At 42.1% G+C, this 10,995-nt stretch overlaps 1 long non-coding RNA gene across 1 annotated transcript; it reads left to right on the forward strand.

Moving 5' to 3' along the window:
* The first annotated feature begins 804 nt into the window (after window positions 1–804).
* Window positions 805–8,870, forward strand: LOC137517618 (uncharacterized). The gene is made up of 3 exons (XR_011020598.1): window positions 805–977; window positions 6,561–6,692; window positions 8,656–8,870. It is a non-coding gene; the product is annotated as an uncharacterized lncRNA (long non-coding RNA).
* Window positions 8,871–10,995: the final 2,125 nt, after the last annotated feature.

Raw genomic sequence — 10,995 nt, forward strand, 5'->3', positions numbered from 1 at the left:
TGGGTCCTTTATGGAGTGCATTTTCAATTCATTTCTATGAAAAATCCACTAGACTGCTGGTAGGAAAATATCACAGTGAGAAATGCAGCTAAGTCATTGCTAGCCAGTGCATAGGGGTCTGAAATGGGGAAAAATCTTCCTTCCAGGACCACAAACCAAGATAAAGACTAATTAAGGGATCACATTTACCTACCGGGACATAACTACAGATCATGAAGCCCCCTAGCAAAACTTTGGTTGGGCCCCCAAATGTTTACACCCTTTCCAGCAGTGGCTGGATGGTGTAATGGTTAAGGGCTCTGCCTCTGACGCAGGAGACCTGGGTTTGAATCATGGCTCTGCCTGTTCAGTAAGTCAGCACCTATTCTGGCGCTTTGAGTCCGCCAGGAGAAGTGTGCGATATAAATGTTATTTGTCTTTGTCTTGTCTTTCTTTGCCTACTCCGGTGACCCTCACAGCCTGGGGGCCCATCTTACAAGGGTAATAAAACAAATGTGCATAGGCAAATGCAGGGGGGATTACAGCTGCCTAGAATCCCCCCTCAGACCAGGGCCAGTGCAGTGTCTGGGGACAGGCACAAATTGAGACACCAGAATATCTGCAGGCATCCTGCAGCTCACAGCACTGTTCCCTTTCTTTCCCTGCTACAGTTGACTTAGGATGGAGCAGCAGCATGTGTACAGAGCATGGAGCAGCAGCGTATGTACAGAGCATGGAGCAGCAATGTGTGTACAGAGCATGGAGCAGCAACGTATGTACAGAGCATGGAGCAGCAATGTGTGTACAGAGCATGGAGCAGCAATGTGTGTACAGAGCATGGAGCAGCAATGTGTGTACAGAGCATGGAGCAGCAGTGTGTGTACAGAGCATGGAGCAGCAGTGTGTGTACAGAGCATGGAGCAGCACTGTGTGTACAGAGCATGGAGCAGCAGTGTTTACAGAGCATGGAGCAGCTCTGGGGAACATAAAAGAGTCAGGTATGAGCACAGCCCTGTGCCCCTGCTGTGTGAATGCTTCATGTTCCCCTTCATTAACAATATCGGGTGTCCTCAATATTATCTGTATCCAAACTGCTCTTGATCGACCCCGTAGTCGATCGGAGCAGATTGGACATTTTGGAAATCATTGTCAGATCCTGTCAGTTGAATGGGAAATTGCATTATGTGTACCAAGCATGATGTTCTACCATATTATTATATTGTATTGTGTGTGGCTGAGGGAGACCTTTCAGGAATCCCCCCCCCCCCCCCCCGCCCCACCTGAAAATCCTGGGTTTGCCCTTGGTGTGGACAACATAACCTAGTTCATAGCCATTACAAATGTAGCCACAAAAACACCTGTTCTGAAGCATGGACCTCTTTATCAGAGGAAGTGTAGTTCTAGTTGGGGCCCTCTAGGGCTGTAGCAGGGATAAGCCATGCAGAAACAGAAGTGCTGACACAGCACAGGCTCTTGCCAATGGTCTTTATCTGTAAATTGCTCAAAATAACCCAACCAAAATAAACAATAGCCATCTGGCTCCTGCCTTTTTCACTACCTAAACTAATGACACAATATCCAATAAATAGTCAGTGGAAAATAGAGCAACTTATGCTGGATACACACCATGCGTTTCCGCGTTCGATGCGTCCGTCGATACGCATCGATTCGATGGATCGTTAGGTCAATTTGCCATACTTTACATGGCAATCGACCTAAAAATCATCGAAATGCGCTCGGAAATGCTCGGAAATAATCGAATCGACGCGTATCGACGGACGCATTCGACGCGGAAACGCATGGTGTGTATCCAGCATTACAGCTCTGGGCGACTATTAGAGAAGGTCTATGAGAATTTGGCATTGATTTGAGTTTTATGTTATATTTTATGCAAATTTGTGGAGTTTGGAATTGGACCAATCAAATGTAGTAGCTGACAATTTTGATTGATGCAGTTAGATATTATTACATACAATTATTAGCATCAAATTGGCATCTTAACTCTCTCTATATTCAACATATAAATATTCATGAGGTAAATACACATCCATCAGTGTGAGCTTCCATCCTTCCTCACCAGTGAGTCACTATGTTACCAGTGGTCTGATCACACTGTGTACAGTGCGGAAATTCAGCCGAGCAGCGGAATTTTATCAATTTAACTTAAATAACACAGTTCCAGATATTGGATAGTAATGACCACTTAGGAAGGACTGAACACATTATTCTTTTTTAGCTAACAGCTGGTCTGTACATACAAGCTAAAAACATCTTGACATAAAGTAAAATTAGGTATGTGTAGCTAAACAGCAGATAAGGTGTAGGATGAAGACATATATTTAATACTATAGAATTACAGAAAAAGATCTGTCTTTATGGAGTGTTTCGTGGTCCAACTAAAAATACACACATTTGTTTGGGGGAAAAAAATATGTCTTTGCATCAGGCTAAACTGATCTACTTACCTAATGGATGGATGTTTTGGGCATTTCATGACAAATCCAAAATGAGGTTGATCCGCCACTGCTTTGTGATAGAACAGGAAACAGACACGCTACCTATAAATGTTTTGTTTATGTCATATTTTCAAGGTGACTAGAGTGGCATGACTTACTCTGTTTTCTGCTTTCAGTTCCTGCTCATTTGCCTTCAGCATTGATATGGGTGTGGAAAGCTAAGCTTTACCTGCTGAGAACATCTCTGTTTACACAGTGTCATCAAGGATGTATTATCATTTTATCTTAGGTACACTTGAATGATAGTCTCCTTCAAAGTGCGCTTTCCCACTTATGTCACTGAAATAAAAATTTATTAGGAGGGAAAGTAAAACCAGAATATATTAGTGAGGATAGAATTGTGTGTACCTTATGGGAAGCTACCTGTTAATACATACCAGAGAATAAAAAAGAAAGCAGGCAGATACACCTTTTGTGTGTGTGTGTGTGTTTGTCTTACAGTCATTGAGCCTGATTCAGGTAAGCGCGGTAATAATACAGTGCACAGACATCGCATGGCAATATTACCCTTACTACCAGCACTGAGTACCACGAGTTACGTTGTTAGCACGACTCGTGGTACTCTACGAGTGTGGCAGTTGCTAAAGTAAAGCATGCTACTAACGGTAATGCTTGTTGGTTAGTGCACATTATCATATCAGTCGTATTAGTGGTAAACCGCGGCTCACGCTAACAGTGTAACTTACAGTATTCAGGCAGCCGACGGGGAGATACGTAGAGGGCACACTTCTCTTGCGCAGACTGGCCGCGACTGGCCAAAGTTACGGGACCCGGTACTGGAGCTGCAAAAATCAATTAACCCTTCGCACACCCACATGCAAATGTTCAAACAAATGCATTCACAGATTTACTCATCCAGGCACAACTGTTATCCCTACAGCTAAATTAAAAGCCAGAGTTTTAGTTCACAGAAGAATGCATTCTTATGCTTAGTCACCTATACTGCGTAGAAGTACCCAGGTAAACATAGGTGTCCTAACTCTGGCCCTGTAACATGCATAGTGCAGACATGCAAACACATTCATTGCATCAAACCTATCAATGGATTAGGAGCACACATCCTAACTTCCTCTCCTGGGAAAGATAGTGCATCTTACCAATCGCACAAGGGAGCTAACGTTATGTGTCCATGTGCACCATGCGCATACACCAGCATAAGCTGTCTGCATGCTGACAAACATACAGGGGAAGGGGGGAGTGCACCGAATTGGACCCTAGCCACAGGGGTCAATGATAAGAATAAACATACATATATCCAGGCACATCGCCTCTAGTTAGGACATTAAATAAATTATTAGGGAAAGGGAGGTGCTGAAGGGGGTGTGGCTAGAAACAGCAAAAATCAATTAACCCTTCGCACACCCACATGCAAATGTTCAAACAAATGCATTCACAGATTTACTCATCCAGGCACAACTGTTATCCCTACAGCTAAATTAAAAGCCAGGGTTTTAGTTCACAGAAGAATGCATTCTTATGCTTAGTCACCTATACTGCGTAGAAGTACCCAGGTAAACATAGGTGTCCTAACTCTGGCCCTGTAACATGCATAGTGCAGACATGCAAACACATTCATTGCATCAAACCTATCAATGAATTAGGAGCACACATCCTAACTTCCTCTCCTGGGAAAGATAGTGCATCTTACCAATCGCACAAGGGAGCTAACGTTATGTGTCCATGTGCACCATGCGCATACACCAGCATAAGCTGTCTGCATGCTGACAAACATACAGGGGAAGGGGGGAGTGCACCGAATTGGACCCTAGCCACAGGGGTCAATGATAAGAATAAACATACATATATCCAGGCACATCGCCTCTAGTTAGGACATTAAATAAATTATTAGGGAAAGGGAGGTGCTGAAGGGGGTGTGGCTAGAAACAGCAAAAATCAATTAACCCTTCGCACACCCACATGCAAATGTTCAAACAAATGCATTCACAGATTTACTCATCCAGGCACAACTGTTATCCCTACAGCTAAATTAAAAGCCAGGGTTTTAGTTCACAGAAGAATGCATTCTTATGCTTAGTCACCTATACTGCGTAGAAGTACCCAGGTAAACATAGGTGTCCTAACTCTGGCCCTGTAACATGCATAGTGCAGACATGCAAACACATTCATTGCATCAAACCTATCAATGGATTAGGAGCACACATCCTAACTTCCTCTCCTGGGAAAGATAGTGCATCTTACCAATCGCACAAGGGAGCTAACGTTATGTGTCCATGTGCACCATGCGCATACACCAGCATAAGCTGTCTGCATGCTGACAAACATACAGGGGAAGGGGGGAGTGCACCGAATTGGACCCTAGCCACAGGGGTCAATGATAAGAATAAACATACATATATCCAGGCACATCGCCTCTAGTTAGGACATTAAATAAATTATTAGGGAAAGGGAGGTGCTGAAGGGGGTGTGGCTAGAAACAGCAAAAATCAATTAACCCTTCGCACACCCACATGCAAATGTTCAAACAAATGCATTCACAGATTTACTCATCCAGGCACAACTGTTATCCCTACAGCTAAATTAAAAGCCAGGGTTTTAGTTCACAGAAGAATGCATTCTTATGCTTAGTCACCTATACTGCGTAGAAGTACCCAGGTAAACATAGGTGTCCTAACTCTGGCCCTGTAACATGCATAGTGCAGACATGCAAACACATTCATTGCATCAAACCTATCAATGGATTAGGAGCACACATCCTAACTTCCTCTCCTGGGAAAGATAGTGCATCTTACCAATCGCACAAGGGAGCTAACGTTATGTGTCCATGTGCACCATGCGCATACACCAGCATAAGCTGTCTGCATGCTGACAAACATACAGGGGAAGGGGGGAGTGCACCGAATTGGACCCTAGCCACAGGGGTCAATGATAAGAATAAACATACATATATCCAGGCACATCGCCTCTAGTTAGGACATTAAATAAATTATTAGGGAAAGGGAGGTGCTGAAGGGGGTGTGGCTAGAAACAGCAAAAATCAATTAACCCTTCGCACACCCACATGCAAATGTTCAAACAAATGCATTCACAGATTTACTCATCCAGGCACAACTGTTATCCCTACAGCTAAATTAAAAGCCAGGGTTTTAGTTCACAGAAGAATGCATTCTTATGCTTAGTCACCTATACTGCGTAGAAGTACCCAGGTAAACATAGGTGTCCTAACTCTGGCCCTGTAACATGCATAGTGCAGACATGCAAACACATTCATTGCATCAAACCTATCAATGGATTAGGAGCACACATCCTAACTTCCTCTCCTGGGAAAGATAGTGCATCTTACCAATCGCACAAGGGAGCTAACGTTATGTGTCCATGTGCACCATGCGCATACACCAGCATAAGCTGTCTGCATGCTGACAAACATACAGGGGAAGGGGGGAGTGCACCGAATTGGACCCTAGCCACAGGGGTCAATGATAAGAATAAACATACATATATCCAGGCACATCGCCTCTAGTTAGGACATTAAATAAATTATTAGGGAAAGGGAGGTGCTGAAGGGGGTGTGGCTAGAAACAGCAAAAATCAATTAACCCTTCGTACACCCACATGCAAATGTTCAAACAAATGCATTCACAGATTTACTCATCCAGGCACAACTGTTATCCCTACAGCTAAATTAAAAGCCAGGGTTTTAGTTCACAGAAGAATGCATTCTTATGCTTAGTCACCTATACCGGTACTGGAGCTGGAGAATGCTGAGGACGGTGGCATGGGAGCGATTCGTGCTTATGGGGCTGGAGGAAGGTATGTATAAATCTTTTATTTGATCTTGTCTCTGGTACACTTTAAAGCAGGGATATCAAACCGGTCCTATGAGGGCCGAGGTCCTCACACATTTTTGATACAGCTCAAATGAATTGATGGGTCTGAATCAGGAAAGGTGTGGTCCATCAGGTAGAACACATTCCTCTCTTTCTCAGTCCATCCTAAACACTGGCATGGATCTGGCCCTCCAGGCCTGGAGTTCGACACATGTGCTTTAAAGTAATGATTAATAGATAGATTATGACAAATGTGGGTGATTTTATGTCTATTTTGTAGAAAACAACGACTGGCCACATAAAGAGGAAACAAGCACATTATTTACCAGTGGTGAAACAGCTGTCCTAGCAACTGATAATACAAGTAAATATGTCAAAGCTAATATCCATTTAGAAAACACTGATATTTAAGGTAAGTAAAGCTGCATACCTACATACCTACAGTAGAATTTCATTACTCTTTAGCAGGGGTAGGGAACCTATGGCTCGGGAGCCAGATGTGGCTCTTTTGGTGGCTACATCTGGCTCACATACAAATTAGTGGAGGTTGATTCACTAAGCTAAACTGCTCAAGTAGCGCAGCAGCGCAAGTAAAATTTTCAAGTAGGCACGCTACTGCTGTAGCATGCAAGTGGCAGGCAGCCTATTGGGCAAAAGTGCAGGGATCTCGTCCTACAAAGTGAATCAATCCCCAAGTCAGCTAGCTAATTGTACAAGCTGTTAGTCAGAATTTCTCCTGTCTGGCTCTCAGAGAAATTGCTGATGTTGCTGAAACCCAAGAGAAGCTGAAGATGTGTCTGACAGATCCGCTGCCTGGCGGAGCAACTCTATACTCATCACCTTGGAAACAGGGACGTGATCCCTACTGTCCCAGTTTGAAACATACTGTATGGCTCTCACGGAAGTACATTTTAAAATATGTGGTGTTTATGGCTCTCTCAGCCAAAAAGGTTCCTTACCCCTGCTCTTTAGGCTACTTACTACAGTCCTGCCCAAAAGTTTTGGGACTGTCAAAAATATTGGAAATTAGAAAAGTTGGTGCTTAAAGCGGACCCAAACTAAACATGTTTTTAATTCAAAATTTTTAGTTGCACTACTCTGACACATATAAAGATAAATAAACACTCCTTCAAGCCTATGAGCATTTCAGTGCATGCTTTTCACCCTTCTCTTTCCATAACTAGGGTTATACAGGTGGCAGCCATTAGCAATTCCTCCTTTGTTATTCCCCCAGTTTACCAGATTCTGTCCCGGCAATATGAAAGGAAGGGAGGGGCTTCTCCAATAAATGTAAAATATTTTATATTTGTCATCATGCAGCTGAAAAAAGACTGCTATTTGTTATTATAATTTAGAAAATAGATTTTATTTCTGAAATCTTGAATTTTTAATTTGGGTCCACTTTAAGTTCTTATAATAGCAATTTGCATATACTCCAGAATGTTATGAAGAGTGTTCAGATGAATTGCATAGTCCTTCTTTGCCATGATAATTAATTGATTCCCAAAAAAAACCTTTCCACTTTATTTCATTGCTGTCATTAAAGGTCCTGCTGAGATCATTTCAGTAATCGTCTTGTTAACTCAGGTGAGAATGTTGACGAGCACAAGGCTGGAGATTAATTATGTCAAGCTGATTGGATTAGAATGGCAGACTTGACATGTTAAAAGGAGGATGATGCTTGAAATCATTGATCTTCCATTGTTAACCATGGTGACCAGCAAAGAAACGCATGCAGCCATCATTACGTTGCATAAAAATGGCCTTCACAGGCAAGGATATTGTGACTACTAAGATTGCACCTAAATCAACAATTTATAGGATCATCAAGAACTTCAAGGAAAGAGGTTAAATTCTTGTTATAGCGGTATCGTCACCATAAAAATCAAATTTCAACAGCAACTGGTCTGAGTGTATTAAGTGATAAAGATGCTAATCCTGCATTCAAAACTTTCAAAACTTTTTCTGCTGTTATGATTTGGAGTTAGCACATACTTAAGGAACACTGGCCCTTTATAGTCGTGCCAAATAATTGCATGCTGGGGGTTCTTTTTATCTATAATCTATTCCTCCTCTTCCCTTTATTTCCCTGCCAGCTTCTTATCTGAAACCTAATCCCCTACTCACTTGTGTTTACAAGCAAGGCTGAGGCGACTCAGCGATTGGAGGAGACAAGAAAAAAAGTAAAGAGCAGAAATGACATCACGAGTTAGACTTAACTGTGGGCAAAAGACATGGCCCCCACCAGGAACAGAATTCTCGTAATTTACTATATAACATTCACTGAAATCAAAATGTGGACAGTATAATACATGTGTTATGTAAGTAGATCAAGTATTTATCTACTTATATATGTGTTTTTTTCCCTGGCATAGTATGGCTGATCCTACTGCTTTAAGAAGGCTTCAGGGCATCCAAGAAAGTCTAGCAAGCGCCAGGATCGTCTCCTAAAGAGGATTCAGCTGCGGGATCAGAGTGCAACCAGTGCAGAGGTTGCTCAGGAATGGCAGCAGGCAGGTGTGAGTGCATACCTAATGAGAATGTACCATAGTGTTGCAATGCGATGATCTCGTTCATTGCAATGAAATGCAAAGGATTAAAGCTGCCACTTATGAGTCCCTTTTGGCTGCAATTTCATGTGTGGCTGCTCTCAGATGTTACTCCATAGTAGGGCTTGCTTTTCCAATGCCCCTTCCGATTGCTAGTAAGCGCCCAGTCAGTGCACTGTACCAATACCTTGAGTCAAATAGTAGTTTCCAGTGACAAAATAGTGGAAACAGGAGAGTGACAAAGCCCACATTCTCCTATTTATGAATAAGAGAAATTGCAAAAACTTAGTAAAGGAATCTTTGTGGTTTAATCGCTCTGTAAAAAGTATATTTTTTCCTAAAATTGTTTATTTATTAATAATATGCTGTGCAAGTGTATTAATAATGTTCTATACCAACAGTGTGTTTTGTTTTATTAATCAGGTTAATATGACAATTTACTTTTGAATATTTACTTTTGAATATTGAAATAGTCAATGTTTAAAATGTTGAGCCTTCATGTGTAAAAATACAATAGGAAGACATATATTCTACTATAAGGAAAACATTCAAATAAATTGCAGGGTACAGGTTACAGTGGCTCACTATTCCGTTCTAAACTAAAGGTGCGTACACATAACTGTTGTCGATCAAAGGGGTCAGGAGTAGATCCTTTGGGCAACAGTTTGGAGGTAGAGCGCTGTACAGACACCTTGCTCTTTTATGGCAGAGTGAAGTTTTTATTGCTATGAAGCACACAGTGGTGGGAGGGGTAAGGAGGAAAACAATATACTTGGTAAGAAAAAGACACAGAGAGCCCAATATGGTGTAGTATGCTCAGGACAATAGTGAATAATGTAATGTGAGAAGGTTATACTCACAAACAAGGGTTACCGCTGAGGCAACCACTGTGAATGCAGGTGAGGAGATTAGACCTGTCCTCACTCAGGGTTAAGAAGTCACTCTCCGTAGATAGAAGAAAGGTAAGGGTGGGTCCCCCTTCCACAAAGGGTGGACACTATAATGACTTTGATGAACAGAGGCGCCAGCAGAATAAAAACAATAATTAAAAGTTTTAAAATATGTTGGGGAGGCAGTGGTGGACTTACCTCCGAAAGCAGACTAGACTACTTGTCTGACATAAATAAACATTCGCTTCATCGGGCAATAAAACAGGGGACAAAACAGTAGCTCTCAGGTAGCACATATAGTGCCTCAGGTAGCACACAGACTTGGTGGTCGTGTCATTTAAAGAGCCAACAGATGTTTCAACAAGCTCGAGGCACACCTGTACACATGTTCAATTCTCGGCAGGCCCAGCTGAGTTTAGTAGAGCACATGTACTGTATGTACCTTAAGAATAAACAGTAATTACGGTAATCAGTGGTCTCAGCAAGGCTTTACTATGGTTTTGCATGATAAAGAAAACCTGGACTGTACACAAAATTCATTAATGGTGGCCATACACAATACAGCTTGTTGCAGATCGCACAAACAATCATTTGTCCAGTCTACCACGTTGCACTAGCACATGATTTCAGCAGGAGTCTTGTCTATTATCGATCGCACAAATGCACTTGCAGTTCAACTGCAAGATCACAACAACTGTAGGATCCCATCAACTGTAGGAACCCATCTCCCTTTGATATAAAAATTGGAGGGAGGTCAGTCTACAGTATGTTAAGATATGTACACATGCAAAAGTGCTGTCGTCTGCAAGGGTCAGGACTCAATTCTTTGGGTGACAGTTCAGGGCTGAGTGCTACATAGACGTGTCACTAACCTAGAGGATAGCAACCCATACTGGTGGGGATGACAAGTGGCACACAACATAGCAAGAGGGGTAAGGAGGAGAACAATGCCCTCAGTCTATGCTAGTGTACAATAATATAAACAATACTAATTCTGCAGAATAATCTGAGAATAATCATCTTCCCAACTCCATAGAGCACTGAGCAACCTAAATATAATGCAACAGTCTATGCTAGGCCAAGAGGATCTGGCACTCTGAATGTTTTGGTGAAGGTTGGGGGCTGCCAGACAAACAATGGCGCACAATGCCGCTGATAAAGTACTATAAATGCTATTTAGCGTTTTAAAGTCATTGTGCATATAAACTTTGCCATTCACTTAAAACGCTATTTATGACTTTAACCATAAATAGCGTTTTAAGTGAACTTTAAAGGT

Source organism: Hyperolius riggenbachi, chromosome 5 (assembly GCF_040937935.1).
Source record: "Hyperolius riggenbachi isolate aHypRig1 chromosome 5, aHypRig1.pri, whole genome shotgun sequence".
NCBI classification, from domain to species: domain Eukaryota; kingdom Metazoa; phylum Chordata; class Amphibia; order Anura; family Hyperoliidae; genus Hyperolius; species Hyperolius riggenbachi.